Raw genomic sequence first — 25877 nt, forward strand, 5'->3', positions numbered from 1 at the left:
TTATTTTAATTACCATAAGACATTGTAGATTTCAGGATTAGTATTTGGAATTGCAGCCAAATATAAGGGAAACTGGTCAAAGCCACGTGATCCAAAGTGAACAGAAGTCATTCAGCTCCTGAGGAACCTGTAAAGGGGAGGTGTCCCTATGGCTAACTAAAGTCAGTAGCCAGACGACTGAGGTCAAAGCTACTGACCATTATAACTTAACAATGACCAATGAGATGCTTTAATTTTTTTTTCTTTTAAAGATTTTATTTATTTATTTGACAGAGAGAAATCACAAGCAGGCAGAGAGGCAGGCAGAGAGAGAGGAGGAAGCAGGCTCCCCGCTGAGCAGAGAGCCCGATGCGGGACTTGATCCCAGGACCCTGAGATCATGACCCGAGCCGAAGGCAGCGGCTTAACCCACTGAGCCACCCAGGCACCCCAAGATGCTTTAATTTTTTGCCAAGTTTTCACTCTTTGCCTGCCCCTGGTTTCTTCAGTAATACTGTTTTTGGGAATTAACCTCTATCACTAAACTCTGATTTACTCTTTTTAGAAAAGTGGACCACTTCTTCCTATGGGATATACCACCTGTTGGGTCTCCATTTCTTCATGAAGAAAGTGGACTCCATTTCTTGCCTTGGCTCTTTTCTCTTGCATTTGGTACCTACCTATCTTTGTTATGGTTGAGGGTGCCGTGGTGGGTAGAAGGACTTTTCGTGCTTGTAATTTGGGTAGAATATAGCAGAGACCAAGAATAGGCAGCGTTTGACACCTCCGTCTCTGACTGCTTGGAAAACAGATGGAGCTGAGCACCCTGCTGGGCCATGTTCAAGTGTGAGCGGCCACACGATCTGTGCACAGCTGGGCCGCCACAGTGGTTAACCTCCCATGGGGGAATTGGTGTGTGGTGGGCAGCATTAGTTACCAGGGGAAATGATTTGGCCATTTCTGGGGATTTGTTGTAAAATAGAGCTATGTATATAATACCTTTTATTGAGTTGCTCAACACACTTCATAGAACAAGAAACCTTCCTGACAAGGAGCAGGTGTCTCTACATTTCACCAACAGGAAAACAGATTAGGTTTGCTTTGGCCTCAGAGGCACTCAGAGTGGGAGGATCTAAAAGAAAACAAGGCCCTTGTGACAACTCAGAACCTGTAAACTTCTAGTCCTGGCTTGCTACTGGGTCTTTCTCTTTGGGGAGGTTATGAAATGGTCGAACTGCCCTCTTACGTCACAAGGCCATCAGCACCAGAAGCCCATCTACTTAGCTGTTTGGAATCTCTTCTTATCTGTCCTGGATTCCCAAGTTTCCCCTGGCTTCAGTGTGTGCCTCTAGCCTCCTTAAGGGCATCTCTTCTCCTTCTGTCCTTCATCTTGATTACCAGGTAGTGGCTTCTCCTGCCAGAGGGAGGGAAATTGACCTTTGTCCATTTCCCCCTTAATGAAATAGTGTTCTGTGGAAAGAGTTCTCCCTTCTGAAGCCCATAACTAAACCACAGGCAAATTGTATTATTTTGAGAGAGTTGTCCTATGAGAGTTGTCCTATTACAGTATATCTCAGAAGTGATCAATTCTACAGCAGGATTCTGGGGTCGCAGTTTGTCAGATCAGAAGAAGGAAAAAAACACGTCACTCTGTCTCCTTGGCCAGATAGTGATGAGTCAGCCTTGACCTGACCAGGCCCAGACTGCTGTGCATTACAGGTCATGACAGAGGAGGGGAAACCCAAGCCACAGTTGGATATCTAAATTTCTGGCCTTAGATTTCCAGGGAACTGCTTCTTGCACTTTCTCTGCTTGAGAATGTAGAAGCTGGAGAGGCAGGTGGCTAAGTGTGAGGGAGTAAGGCAGACTTCAGAGGCAGCAGATCTGAGTTCAAGAGCAGTATACAATGGCAATGAAAAACATCGAATTTGCAGGACTGTGTTGTAAAGATCAGAAATAACCTATTCATCTTGTGGTTCAAAATAACCATTTGATTAATAGGAACTTTGTAAAGATTAAAAAACCACTGGTACACCAATGACGATAGACTATCACAGACCAAAGAGGGTGATGGATCCCATCCTGTGTCCCTAGAGTCCATTAAAAAAAAAAAAAAAAAAAAAAAGACTGTCTTTAAAATATTTTTCTTTAAACTAATACGTGTTCAATGTCAAATTGGTAAAATGTAGAAAATTAATTCCATGGTTTTTATTTTAGTGCATTTCCTTTTTCTATTTATATATTTAAATGAAATTCACTTTAAGATCCAAATGTGGTTTAAATACCGTTTCTTTTTCATTTATTATTATAATGAGAAAAGGTTTAAGTGTCTTTTTTCTATGTAACAAGAGATTACTGAAAATGTTCTTTTGGATGGAACCATGCTTACTGTGTACGCTTACCCAACGCAGAAACAAACTCCTAGAAAAGTGTGCAAAGTCTAAATGTTCAATCTTCTAATCAAATAGAATGTTCAATCTTATCATCAAAAGGAAGCACAAAACCAAAGAGTGTATGTTTGATCACTGGTAAGGCCGGGGGAAATGGCGCCTTAGCTGGCCTGTTCATATAGCACAACTGAAAGAGCTTGTTCTGTCTTTTGGAAAATTTCAAGTGTACACACAAATAGAGAGGATAATGCCTGAGCCTACAGGTCTCTTCTAGCCCCAACTGTTATGAACCCAGGGCCAACCTTGTTTCACTTCTCCTCCCATTTACTGTACCACCCACAACCCCCCCTACGTGATCTTGACATAGATCTCAGATACCATTTGTTTTCCCCTGTGACACACTTTGGAACCTGATTCCGTGTTGCTCTGTGTTGTCTGGTTCACGCTCACTGGTGATACGTGAACAAGCCCAGACTTCAGAATCAGACCTGCTGGTGTTCAAATCCAAGCCCTAAATTCAAATCCAAGTTGCAACATAGAAGCTGGGGCTCAGGTGCCTCAGCTACAAAGCAGAGCTAAGGCTTCCTAGAGTTATTATAAGAATGAAAAGACCTATAAAAAGCTCTACTTGTCCCCCACAATTGGTAGGTGCTCTGCAAATCTCGCCTCCCTCCCTTCATGTCCAGCCTCCTCCCCCACTCCTGAGAGCTCCTACCTGGGACTGACCTCCTTGACTTCTACTCAGTAGACTCCCTCGATGCTCGGACTCACCATCTTTGTCTCTCACATCAGGTCCCTGGTCTTCAAACTCCTTTACTGAGAATTTAAGCTGCTTCTATTGGGAGCCAAACTTGACAGAAGTAGAAATTAACAGGGCCTCTGCCACTCAGCACTCTGGCATGCTCAGTCCAGTTGGGAACCCTGGTGTAGCCTGCGTCCTCTCTCTTCCTTCACTGGACTGAACTAGTCTGGTTTCTGGGGATGATCTCTGTCATTGGTAATGGCTTACCTCCATTTTCTCATTGGGTCTGGAATTGGGTCTCCTACGGTTGGAAGGCCTGGATTTTTACTCTGTGCTGGTTGATTGCTTGAGGCAGAATCACCTTTTTGGGGCATGAGCTTTCAGAAGAGGGCATCTCTGAAGTCTCTGGGTTGCAGGAATGAGGGTATAATTAAAATGGCAAAAGCCAAGGCTGAAAGTTGCTGGTGGGATGAAGTGGACCAGGGCTGGGTGGGCTCAGGTCAAAGAGTAGCAGCAGTAGTACTTCCTTACAAAAGGTTAATATTTGGGGGAGGGGTGGGCACTCACAAGGCCCCTATTTAGTATGGGAGGGGGGTACTGGCCTGTGCAAGGACACTGGGTATGACTGGGCCTTTGGGGAGGGCTGACGTTGGTGGGTTGGTCTTTTTGACAGGGGTGTGTAGGTCTTTTTCTCTACAAATGTGGCTCTCCCACTCTAGATGCGATAATGGGGGAGGTATGGCAGGGTTATGTTGTTTGTCAATCAGTGTCCTTCCTCCTAATTTCAGCTGTTGGACAGCTGGGACCCAGGTGGTCCAGTCTCCAAGTTGCTGCACTGAAGAGGCATTGTCCAGACAGCCGTTCTCCTCTTGCTTTACAACTCTTGCTCACATTCGAGAGTTTTCCAGTACTCCATTCACAGCAGTTCTCTTTTTACATTCTCTGCCCTCTTCTCTATCCCTTTCACGTTTTTGGGAGCCCTTCCCCTACATCTCACTTCCCAACTTTCTAGCACATTCGCTTAGTGCCTGATGTCTTGTTCTGCTATCCCCTCTGCTGTCTGCCTCATTCCCTCCAGCATGTGCCTCCTGATGTGTCACATGTCCCACCCACCAGCTGGTTTAGTTCTTCTCCGTTTTTCCCTAGAGGACCTATTGATGTGACTTTTGTCTTTTGTCAGATAATGGAGAAGGAGGAAGAAGCTCAATGAGAAATACTTTTAGGCTCTGTTAGCAAGGGAAGAAAAGACCTTTATTTTCTTCTATCCTGTAACTTCCAGCTATGGTCTGTCCTACTAACCCCTACCCACTCCTCTCTGAACATGTCTGAATGAGATGCGTTGTTCTGCCAGTTGCCCTTTTAGGATAATGACTCCAGAGACGTTCTACCTAGGTCCACTCAGCCCACTGTGGTCCCAGTGTGGCTTTTGGCTGAGTAAGAGCAATTGATGAGAGACTCCTGCTGAAGCACTTTGAAAGAATCAGAGGAGATGTAGGTCCTGCCCTCCGCAGGTCACTTATTTTGAGTTTGATATCTAGGCTTCTGCCCTAGTCTTTGTACCTAAATCCCTATCTTTGGAGAGAGCCCATACTATAGTCTCTTGTTCTGCCTGTGGAATCCCAACAGGGTAACCAAAACTTGGTGCCTCCTCCTTTTCTTGATCTTGTTTTGATTTTTATTTATTTTTAACAAATGAAAATTGGATTTATTTAAGGTATACAATGTGAGGCTTTGATATGTGTATACACTGTACAATGATTACCATAGTCAAACTGATTAACATAGCCATCACCTCCCATAATTACCTCTTATGTGTGCGTATGAAAGAACACTTGAGATCTACTCTCTTATAGCAAATTTCAAGTATATGATACATTACTCTTAGCTATAGTCACCATGTGGTACATTAGATTTCTAGAACTTATTTAAGGTCTTAGGGTGAGCTTTAAGCACTTTGCAAGACATGGCCATAGTAAATTTTCTATCAGAAATCCAGATAGCCGTAATGTTGTCATTGGGTTTATTCCTTTACCTTATGTAATCCTAGTAACTGTGGTGGTATTTAGAGGTGAAATAGCTAAGAACGAACCCCTCTGGGAAGAAAATTCTAGACCATTTGTAACTCAAAACAAATGGGAGTGTTGAATATGGGTATCAACCATATTCTACACTTTGATTCTTAATTTTGACCCGTCAACTCCCATATAATCGGAAGTTTGTACTCTTTGATGAATATTGGTCAACATTTCACCTTTTCCCCTTATTCCCAACCTCTGTGCGACCATTTTACTCTCTGTTACCAGGAGTTTAGCTTTGTTGTTTAGATTCCACAAATAGGTGAGATCATGTGATATTTGTCAGTGTCTGGCTTATTTCATTTAGCATAATGTCCTCTAGGTTCACCCACCTTGCCACAAATGGCCAGATTGTTTTTTTTTTAATTAATTTTTAAAAAGATTTTATTTATTTATTTGACACACAGAGAGAGATCACAAGTAGGCAGAGAGGCAGAGAGAGAGGGGGAAGCAGGCTCCCTGCTGAGCAGAGAGCCCGATGCAGGGTTTGATCCCAGGACCCTGAGACCATGACCTGAGCCCAAGGCAGAGGCTTAACCCACTGAGCCACCCAGGCGCCCTGGCCAGATCATTTTTAATAGCCGAATATGCATGTATGTTTTAAATGTGTATCAACGTGTATAGAGATGAGTATGTATATAACACATACGTAATTGATTATTCTTCTCCAGCTGTCTGACAGACACTTAAGCTGTTTCATCTCTTGGCTGTTGTAAATAGTGCTGCAATGCACCGGGCAGTGTGGACATCCTTTTGAGGTAGTGATTTGCTTTTGCATGAATACCTAGAAGTGGGGTAGCTAGACGGCTGGGTTTCGGGATCACATGGCTGCCTGCATCCTTGAGGCTGCTCTTGGCCTGCCTTTCTGAGAACGCTGGGCCCTCTTTGGGCCATTCCTGCTCTTTCCTATTGTCCTTCTCATGCCTACAGCTGGGCCTGCGGTTGGGTGTGTGTCCGCCTGGGGTGAGTGAGTAGCGTCTGAGCACCTTAGGCTGCATCTGTCCCTTGGTGCTTTACTCACTGTTGTGCTCCATCTTTCTTGGTTTCCTTCCTGCTCCAGACAGGAGGCCATTCTCATTTGTGCTGCTTTTGTTGTTCTTGATAGCTGCCATTCCTCAAGTGCCTGTTTTGTGCCAGGTGGTTCCCTCACATTGTCGTGTTTACTCTTCACAAAAACCCTAAGGGCTGGGTGTTATAAACATCTTACCGATAAGAAAACCAAGGCCCAGAGAGGCTTGATAGCTTCCTCAGTGTTTGTCCCTAAGTAATGGCAGAACTGTGGCTCTAGCTTTAAAAAGAAAAAAAGTACTCTTGGATCTTACCAAAAGAGATCCTAATTTATAGGTTTGGTGTAGGGGCCAAGGAATATATGTATTTTTAACAACTGCATAGATTTAAAATCCATTGGTCCATGAACTGTCCTTTGTATACCATTCTTGACTGAAATAAAGCTAATTATAGCCTTCGTGGTTCTCGTTTCTCTTACATCGTGGAGGTCATTTAAGAATGCCTCGTTGTATATAACACATGTTAGACGTGTTTTGATCCTGTCCTCAGAGACATTCATGGGGTATGTCTTCACAGTCAGCTCCCTGTGGAAGTTTGTAAACTCGGAAAACATACTCTCAAAATCTGGGGAGCAGGTGAGACAACCTGTCTGGTGAAACAGAAGCTTCAAAGGAAAGGGAAGAGATTATCTCATGTTTGTGAAAGTGCTGTCGACGGCCCTAGGATATTGTAAGAAAAGCCTGGATGTAGCATGTTAAGAAAACCATGAACTACTCAGCTGCATTTCAGTTTGAGTAATTGCTGAGCTGCAGTATTAGGAGGGAGTGTGATGTACGGGGTTCAGGAAAAGGCAAGCTGGGGAATGAGAAGTGTACCCAGCTGTATTTAGACAAGAACGTGTTCTATTTCAGGGCAGCTAGCCTCAGTTCTTGGTATAGAAACCTCCCTTGGCGGGGGTGGGGGAGTACTTGGATGGCTCAGTGGCTTAAGCCTCTGCCTTCGGCTCAGGTCATGATCCCAGGGTTCCTGGGATTGAGCCCTGCATCGGGCTCCCTGCTCAGTGGGGAGTCTGTGTCTCCCTCCTGCCCCCACTCTCACATGCACACACACTCTCTCCCTCTCAAATAAATAAATAATAAAAGAAACCTTCCTTGGAGGAGAGGCCCCCCACTCTCTGACTGTTAGACTCTTTCTGGCAGACACTATCATTAACAATGAGCAGGTTCTTGGGATCTGAGTTCGAGCTCTTGAAGCAGCTGATCCATGGTGGATCCACTGGGGGACTAACCCAGCCAGGACAGGGAAAGCACTACAGATGGGGGCTCAGTTCTCAAAGCAGCCCAGCTCATTAATTCCTTTGTGTTCTGCTTGATCAGTTACTCTGGCATGGGTGGGAGAGTATGAGCCCGTTGCCTGGAGCAAGATCTCCATTGGCTGAAGCAACAGAAGCTGAATTTCTAAAGACCAAGCTCTGAGCCCACCCTGGTTCCATCAGGTACTGATGCCTGTGGCATTCAATCTGGAGCTACCTTCCAGATTTTCTTAGCTGGGGAGAAATCTTTGTCCAGGCTTAGGGGCCTCAGGGCTGGGCAGAGAACTCTGGGACCTCTATTGCCAGGTGATCCTAGTCCCTAAACATTAACGTTTGAAGCTTAATTTTTCTCTTAAGGAACATATATTTGAAAAATGCTCCATTTTATCCTAACCAAATGTGAAACTTGGTATATTTATATATATATATATATATAGATAGATAGATAGATAAGATAGATAGATATATGTATTAGAAGATGATTAATTTTGTGTATCCCACATGGGTGGGTAGGAAATTTGAATTATACCATGGGGAGACTGAAGTAAAGGAGAATTGATTGGCTGCCCCATGGCTCAGTGGCAAAAATGCCCATGTTTCTGTCTTCTCATCCTGTGCTCAGTTCAATTAACTCTCAACTATTTCCAACAGTGTCTTATTCTATCTGTATTTTCCTTCCATTTGTTCCTGAGATCATCTCCTTTTACTGCCTTGGATTTGGTTGTCTCATGAGTTCCTTCTTGTTGGAGATCTTGGGAGGATTTATTTTGCATATGGTAAAGAAAAGCTTATATAATCTCCTTGTTATGATCAGAGAAAGATAAGAAAGAGCTAAGAGATCTCACATAGGGCAGCTCTAAGTAATGGGCAGAGCAAACAATCCCTCCCCATCACCTCACCGAGAGAGATATTCATGGGCTTTGCCGAGGTTGATTCTACACAGAATGGAAGGTAATCTGTGTCAGCAAAAACCCCAGGAATCATTCCACTTAGATTTCGATGAAACTTTGAGGGGAGATTGTGGTGAGTGTTAAAATGGTGACACTGGACCCCAGGCTGGGGACAGGAAGGACATCTTATGAATGAGGGCTGAGGACACAAATTAAACCAAAACAGACACTCACATATTCCCAAAAGACTTTATAGCTTTTTTTAAAATGTAAATTATTTAACAAATACATATACATTTTCATCATTAATATAGAAATTAGTTTATAGTACTACTTAAATCTTTTATTTTATTTTATTTTATTTAGTTGAAAGCACACAAGCAGTGGGGGAGAGGCAGAGGTGGAGAGGAAGAATTAGACACCCCACTGAGCAGGGAGCCCAGTGCAAGACACTGTCCCAGGACTCTGAGATGATGATCTGAGCTGAAGGCAAATGCTTACCTAACTGAGCCACCCAGGCGCCCACTATTTCTGTCCTTAAAAGTTATGTATCAAATCCTTCAGTCTTCTTTTCTCTGGCGTTGTCTGCATGCCCTGGTGATTTGCGACAAACACCCCTTGTGAGCACTAACTTCCCGCCCACCTCTGCTGCTTGCCTCCATTGCCTCAGCACCTGCCCCTGGGGGTCTGCCCACATGCTTGCTGATGGCTCTTCATGAAAAGGGTCAGCAAAACTAAAATGAACTTTTGCTCTACTCTGAGTGCCCATCTTGTGAGGTAGTACACGCCTGACTGGTGACATTTTCCTGTTGGGAATACATACAGAAGTGCTATGCCAAACGTGGCGTCTTCCATCTTTGAACTTCTTGAAGACTCTAGAATTCTCTGGCCAAAACAGATAACATTTACTGGAAAAGCAGTGGATTCTGGCATGTCAGGGATTGCTTTGAAGTTTCCCCTTCTAAGAGAAGGACATCCTTTTATACATCACCATGGTTTCTACCAGGTACTTGCAGTTTTTGAAAACAAGCCTACAAAAGGCTTTTGCTATTAAGAAGCTACATGTGCCACGAAGTTGAAAAGTTGCCCGTTGGCTTGAAAACATTTTGTCTGTGCAAATGACTAGGGGAGGCAGAAGGAGAGGTGGTCAGGGAGGAATAAACACAGCTGGTTTCAATATTAGAAGCAAAGATAGGCCTTTTACTCTTTATTGTGGTACCTGCTTTGGGAATCAGATGGAACACATCCACAGGGTGGGGGTGGGTATGGGCCTGGCTTGCAGGCGGGAAGGTAGGTGGTGGGGGGGGCTTGGGTTCCCTTCACCGCAGCCCTGTGGGAACATCATCTTCCCCTAGCCTGGCCCCTCATGTCAGCACTCTTGGTTTTCACTAATTGTGAAAGTTCCTCTTTTTGCAGAAGGATCTACGTCTTCCTTGCCTCATAAAAATCATCCCAAATTTAAGCTGCAACTATAAAAAAACCCCCAGCAAACAAGAAACAGCCTTTCTGATCTAAGTTATGGGAAAGTGGACTTTTATTTTCTATTTAAAGAAATACGAGTCTTCGTAATGCATTAGTAATTCTAGTAAAGAATGTTTGATATGGACTTGATTTCATAAACGAAGGCCATCCTTAAGACATGTATCCATTTCTGCTCAGAAACATCACTTTCAGTTTTTATGAAAAGTAAAAACAAATTTGGAGTTGGCAGGGAAATCACTTGTCACTTTTAATGTAGTGATTTCTGCACAAAGTTTAAGGAAAAGGGAAAACTAATTTTTTAAACTAAGTGGGCTTCCCCAATATAGTAGATAGTGATAATTTGGTATCTGTAGTCAAATATAGTACATTCGAGCAAAAATCTATTATACCCTTACAAGGACAATCTCCAATACCTGAATCTTCCAATCTTCTAATACCTGAAGTATTCCCTTGGCATTCTCATTCCTATTGTATGTTTCCACTAGACTCTTTTTTAGTTAAAAGCATTTATCAATGGTACCTCACTGTCAAGGTTCTGCCCAATTTTAGATCCATTCAAGTAGTCCCTAAGTGTCTTGAAGCTTTACCACATGGGCCATTAAGGTGGAAGAGTCGTGGGTTCTAGATTTCGATCACCTCCTCACCCTGTGCCAGAGAGACTATGTTCCTGCAGAAGAACGCATAGGGCATCATTTCCCTCAGTTTGTAGCATTAACACCCACTTTGGTGCAATGACACACAAACATTCGAATGTCATGGAGAAACTAGAAATTGAAGGGTTTTCAAGGATTCACTCTGCCTTCTCTGCCTATTGAACTCTCCTAAATACTGACGCTGTGATGCCCCTTATAAAGACCGACTGGTCTTCAGCTGTTCCACAGACCATCCTCACACAGCTACTGTTGTAATGTGGAGTTGTCTGCACTGGGAAGGAGTATACATCTCGCTTGAGTTGAGTTCTCCCGGTTCAGATGAAGGCCTCTTTCTCTGAGGGTTCATGTATTTGTCCCAACATTTATATGTGGTAGAGGATCAGGAGGAAAAAGGGTATGTTTTTCTTTGCCAATGACAGCCACCTACCAAGACCCGCCCTCAGAATGGTCCCCAACCTCCTCCCCCTCTCTTCTCAGGTTAGCTCAGAGCCAGTGACCAGTCACCCAGACAGTTCACTTGGCATGTTTGGGCCACTGGTCCCCAGCCAACCCGGGAGACAGAACGTGCCTGAGTTAGTTCAATGGTAACATGTGGCCCGGGAAGAGTGGACACTGAGTGAAAGCACAGAACACACAAAGAAGCCCTATTTAAGCCTCAAGGCCCACCACCACCACCAAACCTTCACCAAGGGAACCACCTGGCCACAGACTCTTGTCCAGTTAGGGCAAAAACTGGAAGAAAGCAAAGATAGACCAGTCAGTTTATCCTGAGCCTGGGAGGTTGGTCCTTCTTGAAAGCTTTTTGCGAACGACGATCAAGATTGAGGACAGTGGAAGTCACATTTGACCACCTCCAGACCCGAAGCTGTTATTTTTGTGAAAGTCTATTTTAATCAGAGGAAATCCTGTTTCCCCAGCAGCCCGGGCAACAGCCCTGAGATGCACAGTCGTCTCAGGAGTGTTGTGAGGATACGGGCTCTCTTTAATCTCAGAATAAAAATATTTGATGTTTACAAGGTGTATTAGTGTAATTGGAATGTGTCTGCCTGTCTGCTGGCCTTCCTTCCACAGGGGGGACCTCATAATTAAAGAGCATCGTGTTCATGTGGCGGCCTGTTTTCCTTTCATAGCTGCTGGTGAGCAGTTAGGGCAGGACCGTTACCCTGGGCTCTTGAGAGCTCATCCCGGCAGACAGCTGCCGCCAGAACAAAGGGGAGGCTGCAGGCTGCTTGTGTTCTCCCTGGGACCCGCGGGCCGAGTGGGAGAGGAGACTGGGCCAGCTCGGGGTCTCAGAGATGTCTCTGACCCCAGAGAAGCCGACAGTGTGTGCAGTGGAAACACACCTTGATAAAAACACGGGAAGGCCAGAAGATTTCCCTTTTCTTTAAGTGAAAGGCAGGGTGCGGGGTGTGGAGAGAAACACCCACCCATATCCCTTCATGCCTTTGGAATTGGACATTAGATATCAAAATGAGATTTCTGATGCTTCAGGACTTGAGGAATCAGAACCTAGAACAGTCAGGGGAGCATGAAGAAATCTCATTTCCGAAGCTTGGGACTGGGTTTGTTCCTGCTCTCTTTGGTAACCAATCCCAGAACCTCCAGCCGTGCCTGGCAAGTAGTAGGTGTTCAATAAATAAGTTTTAAATGAATGATTGATTCTCACTGCAGAGTTCCTCTCCTCCCCAGCCAGTCTGGAAGTCCCCAGCAGGATGTCTGCCCATGTGCTCAAGTGGGTCCGTCAACCACAGCCCCCTTGTGACCTCTGGCTGTTCCGATCCGGCCTCAGCCCCTACTATTGCCTGACGGTACCTGGTGGTTGCAGCTGTGGCTGACCACAGGCGAGCTCTGAGCTACATCAGCATGTACGCTTCCCTCCTCTCCCATCTCCCACAGTGCCCTCGGCCCTGGCCCTGGACTGCCCACAGTGTCCCCGCTCTCTCAACTTGTTCCCCCCTGCCTCTGATTACTGCCTTCCTAGAAGCCCAAACCACCTATGGAGCCAGGCAGAGAAAGGTCTTCAAACCTCTCTTCTTTTCCACTCAGGACTTAAGGATTCTGGTCACAAAAATTTCCCTTGAAACTAAAAATGTCTTTATGTCTGTGTTTTTCAGCCCTGGTTAAGTAAATGTGTCCACCCAGTCCCTTCCCCTCAGATCCTTTGATCCAGCGGATCTAAAATGGAATCTGGGCATTTGTATTTTTCCAAGGACCGCAGGCGATTCTGGGGCACATACCCTGTTGCGAAGGACCCTGCCTCAGGTTGTCCACTCATTGTAACAGGGAAGGGGGTCAGGGGATGGTCATCAATTTGGGCTCAGCCACGATGCTCTGCTAGAAAATGACATCTTTAGGGAAGCAAGGAAAATGTTTTAATTTATTTGAACAACACCATCTTTAGATCAAGAGATAGCTAATTGTTTTTCATGTGTCATCCTAACCCCGGGGCAGAAACTGTAGAGGAAGTACTGAGCCCCTGTCACTGGAAGAAGAGGCTGGAAAGAGAGGCTGAATGACCATCCACATGGAAAGCTGTAGAAAGACTACCTGCACATGGTCACACTATCTCTAAGATGCTGTGATTTGATTGATTGCTCTAAGACCCATTTATTGGATCCCCGTTGGGTGTTTTGCAGGTTGCAGAGAATCGTTAGATATGCACGTCATCTCAGAGAGTGCGCAGAGTCTAGAAGGGGGGCCCTAGAGTGCATTCTCTGTTGACTCATTCAGTCGCTTTGCCAGACTCTGAGTGCGTGCTCAGTCCCAGGTACTGTGCTGAGCTCCAGGGCTACCATGATGAGGAACACCCAGTGTCCCTGCCCTCCCTCCCGTAGCTCGCATTCTGTTGGAGAGAGACAGCAGGTGGACAGCCATTCCCCTGAGAGGGTAGAAAACCGGAAATGTCCTGTGAGAATCCTGGGTAAAACGCTCTCAAGAGTTTGGAGAAAAGGTAATACCTATACAGCAGCTATACAGTTAATACATATACAGCTAATACCTAGACATACCTATACCTTTGAGATGAAAGTGGTAAAATTCACATGTTGAATACAACCCTTAGCTTGTCTAATGGCATTTTAAAAACAGGTTTTAGATATCTAGAGCAGTTCACAGCAAAAATTGAGCAGAAGGTAGCGATTTCCCCAAAATCCCTTCAACCCACACAGCCAGAGCCTCCCCCCTTATCAACAGCCCCCTCGAATGGCATTTTTACAGGTGAAAAAAGCAAGCTAAAGAGTGCTAAGATAGCCCGATTGCTTGTGTTTGTGTCCTTACTGCTCGGGGGTTTGAGCCTGGTTGTAGGTAGGAGTGAGTTCACTGGCGAGATGGGGGTGGAGACTCTGTCTTCATGTTTTTTTTTGTATCACTTCAGTCTTGAGAACAGATTTTTACGCATGGTTTATGGAACTGAAATGAATTGAAATAGCATGTCAGCTGATCTGCACCCCTGCAACTAAAAAAGATTCAGAAGAACAAGCTACCTGTCAATTAGACAGCATTTTCTGTCTGAAGGTTGTTTCAACAACCACAGATGTGTGTCAGAGCAACAGTGTCAGGGTTCACTGTAACACTGTCTTTCCTGGAATGAAAGGATTCATTTTCATATAGAAATCGAAAAAGAAGTATGCTCTTATTTTGAACTGCTAGTTGAGACAGCTTTTTAAGTAAGAACAGTTCCAAGTCACTGGTCTGCTGTCTGCAAGGGGGTACAGTGCAGAAAATAAAGTCTTAAGGACTGGCCAAATGTTTCCTTGGGGACAACTCACCCGCGTGCCCAGATCCCCCCAACCTCTGCTCATACAACTTAGAATGCACTCCAGTGGTGGTGGCCTTCATTGTCTTTATTGATTAACTGATATTTAATGTTTTACTAGTTATTGCATACTATGTATCAAACCTGTATTCAAACGCTTGTTAACAAGAAGGCAGGATGTGTACCTGTCCCTCTTAGTAGGTTGTAAGTGTCTGAGAGCAAGAAGCTCTCTCTTGGGGGGTGGGGGCTGTGAGGGGTGCCTGGGTGGCTTAGTCGGGTAAGCATCTGCCTTCAGCTCAGGTCGTGATTTGAGGGTCCTGGGATCTAGCCCAGTTCAGGTTCCCTGCTCAATGGGGAGTCTGCTCATTCCTCTTCCTCACCCCTTCTCTCCTCCCTCCTCCCCCCAGCTCCTAGTGCTTTCTCTCTAACAAAATCTTAAAAAAAAACAAAAACAGCTGTCTCTTCATTTTAGGTTTTTTTTTTTTTTTTTTTTAGAAATTTGCCATCTACTTCCATGTAGTACAAAGTATAACATGTAACATTTCATTTCTTAATAAATACCGATTATTTTGAGGAAATGGCTCTTTGTAGATAATCTGAATGTCCAGCACTAATGTTCTGATTAGTGGGAAAAGTCTAGGAAAACTTAGATTCGTAGGAGGGATTTGACATACATGAAATGTTGAAGAAACAAACAAAAAAATGTCCCAAGTATAAGGACTTATGGCCTTGTGATTTTGTTTTATGGTCTTTTTTTTTCCTCCCTAAGGAGGTGTGATTACCATCTTCATTACTATGAGGTTTGGGACATTGTCAAGATATGAATGTAAACTTTCAGTTTAAGAACATACTTTGAAACACATTCAGTTATTTTAAGATTTACTTGCTTTTTCCTTGAAATAGAGTTCTGGATTTTCTGATACTTCCCTTTAGAAGTGAGATTTCTTTGAATAATTGGGGCCTTGAGAAAAGTTACAACACCGCTGTCTTCAGTCCATCCCCAAGACTGTCTTTGCACGCAAATACCCATTGACGTCAATACAACTTGGGTGAAGTTCTTTTTTTTTTTTTTCTCTGTCACTGGGAACTGGGGAGTGGAGGTAGTGGGATGAGGTGCATGGGACTGTGTCTGAGTACTGGGATGAGTTGACTGTGATGCAATTTGGAATGTTACGCTTTTCTAATAAAATTGGGTCTTGTGCTGTTTTCCCACAGGACAAGAAAAAAAAAACATACACTCAGAATGACATTTATTCCAGGAACTTTAAAAATTCTTCCACCATGTTTGATAGACTGGTGATAGATGGTTTATGAGGACTGGCCAATGTTAAAGGATTTGGCATTTGATTTTAGAAGATTATAACTCTACGTGGAATTTATCAGACTCTCTGGGTCTATTCTCCCAGTGGAGATGGTTTGCCTTCTCCTTACAGCTGATGCTTCTACGTGGGAGATGTTATGTCTAAGCACATACATCTTAAGGTGATGCTAACTAATTTCATCTGAGATACAAATAATTCATTATTTTTATCCAACATTTCCCAGTCTTCCACTTTTATTGTGACTTGTGAATTCACTCCTAAAACTTTCTGTCCTACTATACTTGAGTAAATAAATAATCACCTGTCTTTGGGCACTTTGTATCTGGAATTATTCTGTTTGATTTGTGCATTTTTCTTGTGTGCCAATGTGCCTGCGTCAAAAAGTTTTTTTTTTAAAGTATTTTATTTATTTGAGAGAGAACATGAGAGCTGAGAAGGTTAAAGGAAGAAGTGGGCTCCCCATGGAGCTGGGAGCCCGATGTGAGGCTTGATCCCAGGACTCCGGGATCATGACCTGAGCCGAAGGCAGTTGCTTAACCAACGAGCCATCCAGCTGCCCTCAAAAAAGTTTTTTATTTAAAAAGAATTTTTTTTTTTAAGATTTTACTTATTTATTTGAGAGAGAGTGAGAGAGAAAGAAAGTGAGCACAAGAAGGGGCAGCAGCAGAGAGAGAGGGAGAAGCAGGCTTCCCGCTGAGCAGGGAGCCCAATACTGGGCTGGATCCCAGGACCCCGGGATCATGACCTGAGCCAAAGGCAGATGCTCAACCAACTGAGCCACCCAGGCGCCCCTCAAAAATTTTTTAAAAATTCAGTTGGTGAGAGAAGACAAAGCCACGGAGCATTTTTGAGAAAAAATAAGCTAGTTAAAAATCTCAGTTTAAGTGCAGTTGGATGGAGGAGATGGGACTTCAGCAGATCTTGAAGGTTTCACGTAAGATGCATAAACTATCAAAAAGACAACAGAGGGGCGCCTGGGTGGCTCAGTGGATTAAGCCGCTGCCTTCGGCTCAGGTCATGATCTCAGGGTCCTGGGATCGAGTCCCGCATCGGGCTCTCTGCTCAGCAGGGAGCTTGCTTCCCTCTCTCTCTCTCTCTGGCTGCCTCTCTGTCTACTTGTGATTTCTCTCTGTCAAATAAATAAATCTTTAAAAAAAAAAAAAAAAGACAACAGAGGATGGGAAATTTTAAAAATTAATTATGGGTTTTTCGAGGTCGACCATAGAGTCATGTGTAGACAAAGTTTCAAATTGAGCTATGTCTTCTTAGATATAGCTTATGCCTTTGTATGTCATGTGCCTGTGAATTCTTATTAGCCTATGTTCCTTTTATTTATAGCTCCCATTTGTTTGTGCTCATAAGGTTGTTACTAATACTGACAAGATTGTGGGTACACTTTGAAAAGAACCTTTCCTAAATTGTTAAGTTCTTCAGCTAATTTTAAGGGGAAACTGAACAAAAAAAGTGTAACCAAATACCGTGAAACCCCTAAATTTCTTAACCTTAGGCCAGGTGTCCATTGTGAATCTTATTAATTCTAATCATTTTCAGCTTCTTTTGAATTAAGTAACATGAAGACTTTTCTTATCCTCATTCACTTGATATGAGCTTCACCTAATTGACCAATCAACTAGTGAGTATTTACTAGACATCGATTACGCACACAGAATTTTCTTGTGTCTATAATTTAAATTCCGCCTTTTAAAGTTTAAAATTTTAGCAGCAAAAATACAAGGTTGAATATATTCAAGTGTGGGTTAGAAGTGTGATTCCAAGTGTTAGAGAAGTCCAGGAGAGAAGGAAATGAGAAACACCTTTGGTAATCGGAGATTGAGATAACCAGTGAGAAGGAAGGACTTGCCCTGAGTTGGACAAGTAGGGGAAGCCCTGAGGCAGAAGAATGGGTTATTGAAGTAGAGAAGGAATTAGAACTGATAAAGTGTTTTCCCAAACAATTCTTACTGTCCTTGTTTGAATGTGCAAAGGGGAGAGTCCTGAAATAGTTTATTTAACATCCTTGGGCAAACAAAGTCTGCTCTTTCTCTTTCTGTACATACACACACCACCCCCATACTCCTTCCATCACACACACATCACACACAAATGCACATAAATATGTATCTACATAAAGTTCTCATTAATTCCCTTGATTATGTTTGTAGTTGATAATAAGGAATAGGTATCTTTGCTACAACGGGCAGGAAACGTATGTGTTAGCTGGTCTTAATTTTTAAAGATTTAAACTGTGAAATTTTATTGTCAATTAGATTTGTGATTATCATTTAAAAAAATCTTAGTACAGATTTTATTTTATTTTTTTATTTTTTATTTTTTTTTTTTTTTAAAGATTTTATTTATTTATTTGACAGAGAGAAATCACAGGTAAGCAGAGAGGCAGGCAGAGAGAGGAGGAAGCAGGCTTCTCGCGGAGCAGAGAGCCCGATGCGGGGCTCGATCCCAGGACCCTGGGATCATGACCTGAGCCGAAAGCAGAGGCTTTAACCCACTGAGCCACCCAGGCGCCCTAGTACAGATTTTAAACATGTGAATTCCATGGTGAAAAGAATCACAGCAATGGAGACTTTTCCCTTCTATAGGCCATTTGGAAGTAAAAGTTAAAGACCAACTATGAGAAATGCAGAAGTTATAAAGGGAACTTGAAAATTTATTTTTAGACTGTTAACCAGACACACTTTTCTTGGCTGGCCTGAGACCCATTGAAACAGTGCTTTTCCAGAGAAACTGTGATCAAATCTAAATAATAGTTTCTACAGAAGATATAACCCATGGGCAGATTTGTCTACCTGGCTAAAAGGCAGCTGATTCTCTTAAAAGTATTTTTTAAGAGAACCATGCATGTCAAGTGTTGATATGCATTGTAGACCATCTGGAAATCAGGATGCGGATTCTGATTCAGCACGTCTGGGGTGGGACCAGGCTTCTGCATTTCTGAGCCGTTTCCAGGTGCTGCTGCTCCTGCTGCGGGAACAGGAGCCACACCTGAAGACAGAGGTACTAGAAGGTCAACTTAATCAGTATGTTGGCATCTGGTTTACCTTTTTTTTTTTTTTTTTTTTTTGATGCTTTACTATTTTTATCTGAAAAATTTAGTACAGGGTCAGGAGGTGAAGGAACTTTTATACCTTAAGCATGGTCCAACAGTGTTGACCATTCATGAAATCATTAGAATGTAGATAGCCGCCCGGGGGCAGCGACCTATTCACTTGTGTTCTCTACTGTGTCCTAGTGGCCAGCACAGAACAGATACTCATTAAGTGTTTGCTGAGTAAACAGATAAATTGACTGTTGTCCTGGGAATGCTGTTAAAGTTTATGCTTTTTCTCATTACACAGGCAGAGCCTGACTAATAACTAATTTATTGTGAGAAAAGCAACTCAAATCTAGGAATTATGGAATAGACAGCACACCAAAACCATGAAGAATGCAAGGAGCTTAGGAGAAAAAAATCGATGGAAGCCCTATCTTCCTGAGGGACTTTCTTAAAGACAAAGTTCTTTCCTTATATCAAAGACTTCCTGAGCACCTTCTTCTCTCCTCCTTCTCCATCCTGAACTCAGGCTTCCCCCTTTCTTGTCACTCCAGCCTTTTGAGGATTTTAGCTGGAGCCCAGCAGCCACTTGCTGTGTTCTTCACTTTTTCTCCTGCTTGCTTGGTCAGGGTTCCCTGAGTTCTCCCCTGGGCCATTTCTGGCCAAGATCAATTTGTCATGTCATTTATTAAAGTAGGATCCAACTCTTTTTTCCTGACTGCCTTAACATTACCTTAGCATTTGGAATATTACCTATTTAGCTACTTCCGGTACTGTAGCATTACCTTGGTACACGAGGATTACTGGAGGACTTAGTGGTACTCTGCCTGGAAACTCACTTCTACTACACTCTTTTCCCGGTTTTCTTCCCTTTTCCTCTCAGTGGTTCCTGACAACAAAGTACAACCAGCCACCAACATGACTGTAAACTCTAAACAAAGACAGCGCTGGCATTCAGGAGGTCATGAAGTTAATTGAAAATATGCTTATATTTTTACAATTATTATTGAAGTGGAAACCCCCAATCAAAAAATTTTTGTAGAGCACTTAGAGGATAGAGTGCGAACGCTTCTTCAGACCTGAGGGGATTCCTAAAGCCCAGGTAGAGAACCTCTTCAGCTCGCAGGGCACCACTTCTAGGCATAAGGAGGCTTCTGGCTTCATCTGGTTTAGTCTATCTTACCAGAAGAAAACAGAAGCCTTCAAGGCAGAAGGCTTATCAACAGCGGGTGTGTGTGCTTTGTGTGCGTGTGCGCCTGCGCACGCTCCTGGGTGCTCTCCCTCAGTATACCTCCCTTCGGAGCCTCTCGGCTGACTCAGTTTAGTATTCCTAGTCCAAGTCATCGCTCAGCGGGCAAAACCCCCACTTAGGATAAGAGCTGCGACTTCCACAGGAGACAGGAGAGTGGTATAGGCCGGATGAAGAGGATCCCAGGCTGTCTTCTGCAATTCACTCACAGCAAATAGGAATCGGTTTTGCTTACACCTGAGATGTTTCTGAGCCAATTTACTAAATTAGAGGGTCCGTGTTTCCACATAGTCCTCTTCTCACTTCTGTCCAATACCTTTCTTGGCAAGGCAACCCATCCTATCAAATCTATCTGGCTCTACCCTGAACACACGCCCATTTGGGAATCTCTACCCATCTGCAGTGTCTCGCTCAGTGCCATCCCATTAACACTAATCATTCTGTTTTTCTCTTCAATTTTCCCTTCACTTCCTTGCCAGGAGGCTCTAGTCTTCAGATTGACCAACATCTAATTTTCCTCTCCCTGGCCCTCCCTCTAGACTGTAATCAGTTGGTGCCTCTGGTTAACTTCCTTTCAAGTCCTCTTTCTCCTTAGACAAAATGAACTACGAAGCCCATAAATTCCCCTGCTACAAGAAAGTAGGGTGTAGAGATGCCTCTAAACTATGGTCAAGCCCTCTGATGGTATTAAAAGAGCTCTAATTGTAATTAATGGAATTCAGAGTCTTGAAAAACAAACGAACGTGTCTTTACTGATTTGGAAGCATCTCTGATCATATATTTCAAAGTGTAATATTCTCTTCTGGCAACCTGGCAGTCATCTTTAATTTCCTCTCATTTCTCTCTCTCTCCATTTTCTTTTCTTCATTCCTATTGCTCCTAATTTTGCTCATGAGACCGTCACTATTATGACAGTCTCTTTGCAACCACTACCCACCCCTATGCCCAGTCTTATGCCCTCAAAAGTGATTTTTTTTTTAAAGACTTATTTATTTATTTGAAAGAGAGAGCAAAAGGGAGAGGGCCGAGGGAGAAAGACAGAGAGAATCTCAAGTAGACTCTCTGCTTGTAGAGCCTGATGCGGGACTCAGTTCCATGACCCTGAGTTAATGACCAGAGCCAAAAACAAGTGTTGGATACTCATCCCACTGAGCCACCCAGGCAGCCCCCAAAAGTGATTTTTCTAAACACAAATCTGATCAACTACTCCTTGGCTTTAAATTGTTCAGTGTCTCCCCATGGTCCACAGGATACATTCCAAACTGCTTAGCGTGGCTTACAAATTTTGCATGGTCTGGACCCTGTTTACTTCTCCACCTCAAGTCTTGCCATACCCACTCACACTTGGTGCTCTAGCCAATATTGAATTACTTTCAGTTCCCCTAATGCAGGATGCCATTTCCCATAGCTAGTCCTTGGCATGTGCTGGCCGCTCTGCTTAGGAGGAGTCTTCCTTCTAGACTCCTATTTTTCCTTCAGGGACTCAGTGTAGACATTACTTCCGTGGATGAGCCCAGATTCTCACAAGGCTTTGAACTTATTCCATTTATAGTCCTTAGCATTCTGGACTGAATTTATCTACAACTGACTCTTGAACAACATGGGTTTCACCTGGGTCCACTTATAAGCAGATTCTTTTATTTTGATAAATGTAGTATGGTGCTGTAAGTGTACTTTTCTTATGATTTCCTTTCCTTTTCTTTCTTTTTTTTTTTTTTTGAGATTTTATTTATTTATTTTACAGAGAGAGAGAAAGAGATCACAAGTAGAGAGAGAGGGGTAAGCAGGCTCCCTGCCAAGCAGAGAGCCCGATGAAGGGCTCAATCCCAGGACCCTGAGACCATGACATGAGCCAAAGGCAGAGGCCCAACCAACTTAGCCACCCAGGCACCCCTCCTTATCATTTTCTTAATAATGTTTTCTTAACTCTAGCTTACTTGATTGTTAAGAAGATAGAATATAATATATATAACATACAAAATATGTGTTAATTGGCTGTGCTGTCAGTAGGGTTTCTGGTTAAAAGTAGGCTATTAGTAGTTAACTTTCAGGGAAGTCAGATCATACATGGATTTTTGACTGTGTGTGGGAGGGTCAGCACCCTGAACCCCTGTGTTGCTCAAGCATCAACTGTATTTGTCGTTTCCATGCAGGATAGTGGTGAGCAACTCAAAAGCAGGTGTTGGATCTTAATTCATCTTTGTATCTCCTGAAATTACTCAGAATCTCAAAACTTTCCAATAGCCAATTTTATGACAAAGGATAAGATGAAGCCAGTCATTCTGATTTGGTTTACACCAGAGCACCAACTACTGGATTATCTATTCTATATAATAAGAAGTGAATTCTTCCAGGCTCGATCTAGTGTCCTGATAAAATAGATTTATCCTTCCTTTATCTAGGTAAGGGTTAACCCACTGCCTGGCATTTAATACATTTTTAATATCCAGTAGCTGCAAGATAGATTGTTAAAACTTTTCCACGGGCAAATTACCTTCTAACCAAGGGGGCCAGCAAGTCATATCATTTAGTTATTAATTAGCTCATCTTCATTTAAATATACTTTACAATGGGATTTCCTGGTCTATTTCTTTCTTTGAACTTCCTCTGATTCTTACTATGTCTAGCTCCTAGTCTTCCTTGCACAAAAAGGAAAGGATAACCTTTAGGAGACAAGAAAGTCCCATGGGAGTAAGGATTTCTCCAAATCCTTTGTTGAACTTTCTGAGTTTAAGGGCCTGAGACCGCCCTCCTAAACTGAGTTGTGGGAAGCTTCCACCTGTAACTGTAAACCAAGTGAAACCAAATTTAATTCATCCTTGCCTAGGAGAAGAAGCTAACCGTCCCATGTCTAAATTTGAAAAGACAACTAAGAGTTAAAAAAAAGTTGTGTGTGGGTGCATGCAAAATTAACAAAACATCATGGTCAATGCCAATTCTGACAGCCTGAAAGACTACCAAATTCAACCCTTTATATTGATAATGCATTTCTTCAAGCAATTAGATTTCAATAGATTACAAGGACGATAATGATTGAACATTCATTCTTTCACCAAAAATTGAGTTCCTTCTTAACATTAGGCATTTTGTTAGGTGTTGAGCAGACAATGGTGAAGGACACAGGCTGTCCTAGCATGGATGGTTTCCTCTCCCCTGACAATGACATTAAGCTGTCACCAGGCAGAAAACTGAGGAATCAGAGTGTGAAGGCCTTACCAGCTGCTAGCCTTTGTGCAAGAGAAGACAGGCTATGTAGCTTCTCCATGACCTAGAGCCAGGGTGCACAGAGTAGGAGGCAGAGGCTCTCAATTCAGCTAAGGGCAGGAGGCTGAATGCCCAGATCTAGGAAGAACAAAAAGGGGATTTTGGAGGTAGCCTTTTTTGCTAAGCTCTGGGCAGCAGTAGCTCATTCATCCTTACCGGTCTAGTATTCTGTCATGTGAGTAGACCACAGCTTATTCCTTTTCTGTTGCTGGCCATTTGGTTGTTTCTACTTTTTGTCTTTTACAAACAGTGCTACTATAAATGTTCTTTAAGACATATTTTGGTGCACCTATGACAAATTTTTGTTGGATATATAAATAGAAATGAGCTTTCTGGGTCATAGGGTATGCTTAAATTTAACTGCAGAAGGTAAGGGCAACGGTATTCTGAAAATGTTGTATCAACATATGAGAGTTGCTCTCACATCCTTCCCAGTTCTCTGTAAAAATCAGTCCTATGGGGTTTTTTGTTTTTGTTGTTGTTTTTCTCATGGCTAAAATTGCTAATTTTATTGATTACTAATGTCGTTGAGCGCATGTTGTGTTTTTATTGGATGTAGAGATATCAGATATATTTATTAGATAACTTCTTTTGTGCAATAACTTTTTTGTTATCTTGCCCAATTTTTATTATTTTGACTACATTTTTCTTATTGATGTGTGTGTATAGAACAAGAGAAAGGGGAGAGAAGGAGGAGAAAGAGAAAGAGGGAAGGAGGGACGCCTGGGTGGCTCAGTTGGTTGGACGACTGCCTTCGGCTCAGGTCATGATCCCGGAGTCCCGGGATCGAGTCCCGCATCAGTCTCCCAGCTCCACGGGGAGTCTGCTTCTCTCTCTGACCTTCTCCTTGCTCATTTTCTCTCTCACTGTCTCTCTCTCAGATAAATAAATAAAATCTTTAAAAAAAAATAAAAATAAAAAATAAAAAAAAGAAAGAGGGAAGGAATGGGAGAGAGAGAGGTAACTACTCCTTCCCTGTGGATCTATCCTTATCATGACCAGCTCTTTCTTGTCACATAGCAGCTGAAGAGTCACTTTCTCAGACAGTCCTTTCTTCTCATTCAGTCTAAAGGAGCTACATTGTTCCTCTCTGTCACAAAACCCTACTATCCCATGTCGCCCAGGTATGTTGTTCTTGTTTTGCTTCCTTGCTTGTTGTTGGGTTTCTCCACACACTCAAATGTAAGCTCCGTGAGGGCAGGACCGGTGTGTCTTTTTCACAGACACATGGATGAATTTCATGAACATAGTATGGAGTGAGAGAAGCCAGAAACATACATCTTGCATACTTCCAGTTATGTAAAATTCAAACACAGACTAAATAGATCTCTGGTGTTGGCAGTCAGCCTCTTTCATAGAGAAGAGGCGGGAATGGAGGGAGCTTCTGAGGTCCTGGTAATACATATATTTTTTTTAAGAAATGTGGGCAATCTAGGTGGTAGTTAATGGGTGTATTCCCTCTGTGATATTACATTAAGTTGTATGCCAATAACCTCATTTTTCTCTATGTGTTTTATACTTTGATAAAAAGTTAAAAATCTGGGAATACTTACTGAATGATTCATGTAAAGTCACACCCGTGGTTTGAATTCTCTGCTTCCTCTGATACCTTTTTTTGAGAGTTTATTTTGCTCTCTTTATCCTATGGTTGTACTTGGTTGATTAAGACAACTCAAGTCCTTGGTTGTACTTGGATAGGTTATTCATCTATCCTGCCCATTCATGTTGAAGGCTGAGGGTAGAGGGGCTTTGTAGGGAGGCGGTTGGGCAGTTCTGTGAATTTAGGGGCTTGTCTACTTAGAAAGGGTGAGGAGCTTTACCCTAGATGTTTCCCAGATATCACAATGAAGGAAAATTCATGTTAGCTTTCCTAGCTCTCTTCAGAGAGTTCATTTAATTTCTTTAGCAAGGAACCCAACAATTTTGGGTGGCTGCCTAGTAATAGCTTGTGGCTGGCTTTCAGTCTGGTACAGGAATAGGGACTGGAATGTGGGGGTGGAGTGGATACTCCTCCCAGATGCAGACCTTCAGTTAATCTTCCTGTTTGGCCATTTTCCTCACCCCTGTACTCTTTCGCACCTGGGCTCCAACCTTGATGTCCCACTCCTTCCTCTATGGCAACTCCCTTTCCATGAATTCTAGATGGAAGTTCCTTTCTTTCCATTTTAATTCACCAGTGTGTCTTTGCCCATTTTTCAGAAGCATTTGGAAATTTCTTATGTTCTTGTAGTGCCTCTCCAGTTGGTTCTCTTTGGTATCATGGGCTCATACCCTTTCAGTGTCGTTTATATTTTCTTGCATTTGGGGAGGGAAGAGAGGTATATTCTTATTTGGTCATTTTTGATCAAGACAACTCACTATTTCATTACCTAACATAGTCACACTTAAGCTTTCTTTCCTGGTTTATCATTTGGTAATGCACATTACATCTCCCAGGAGGAATCAAAAGCATTTTACTACCTCTCACTTCCCTTTCCTGCTTCAACTTCTGATTTTTATCATTTCTAAATTGTCAAGGTTTATGTCATTTACATTTTTTCCTTTAATAAAATTAAACTTTTCTGTTATAACTCTAAAGAATTTTTAAAATTGAAGCTCCCTCAAACAGCTAAAACTAAGCCATATGATTGGACTCATTTTGAAGGAAATTTAATCTTGTGCCAACTGAAAATCTTGTTGCTCAGAATAGATGGTCTTGAGTGTCAAGC

The sequence above is a fragment of the Mustela lutreola genome, chromosome 6, assembly GCF_030435805.1.
Source record: "Mustela lutreola isolate mMusLut2 chromosome 6, mMusLut2.pri, whole genome shotgun sequence".
Taxonomy (NCBI): Eukaryota; Metazoa; Chordata; class Mammalia; order Carnivora; family Mustelidae; genus Mustela; species Mustela lutreola.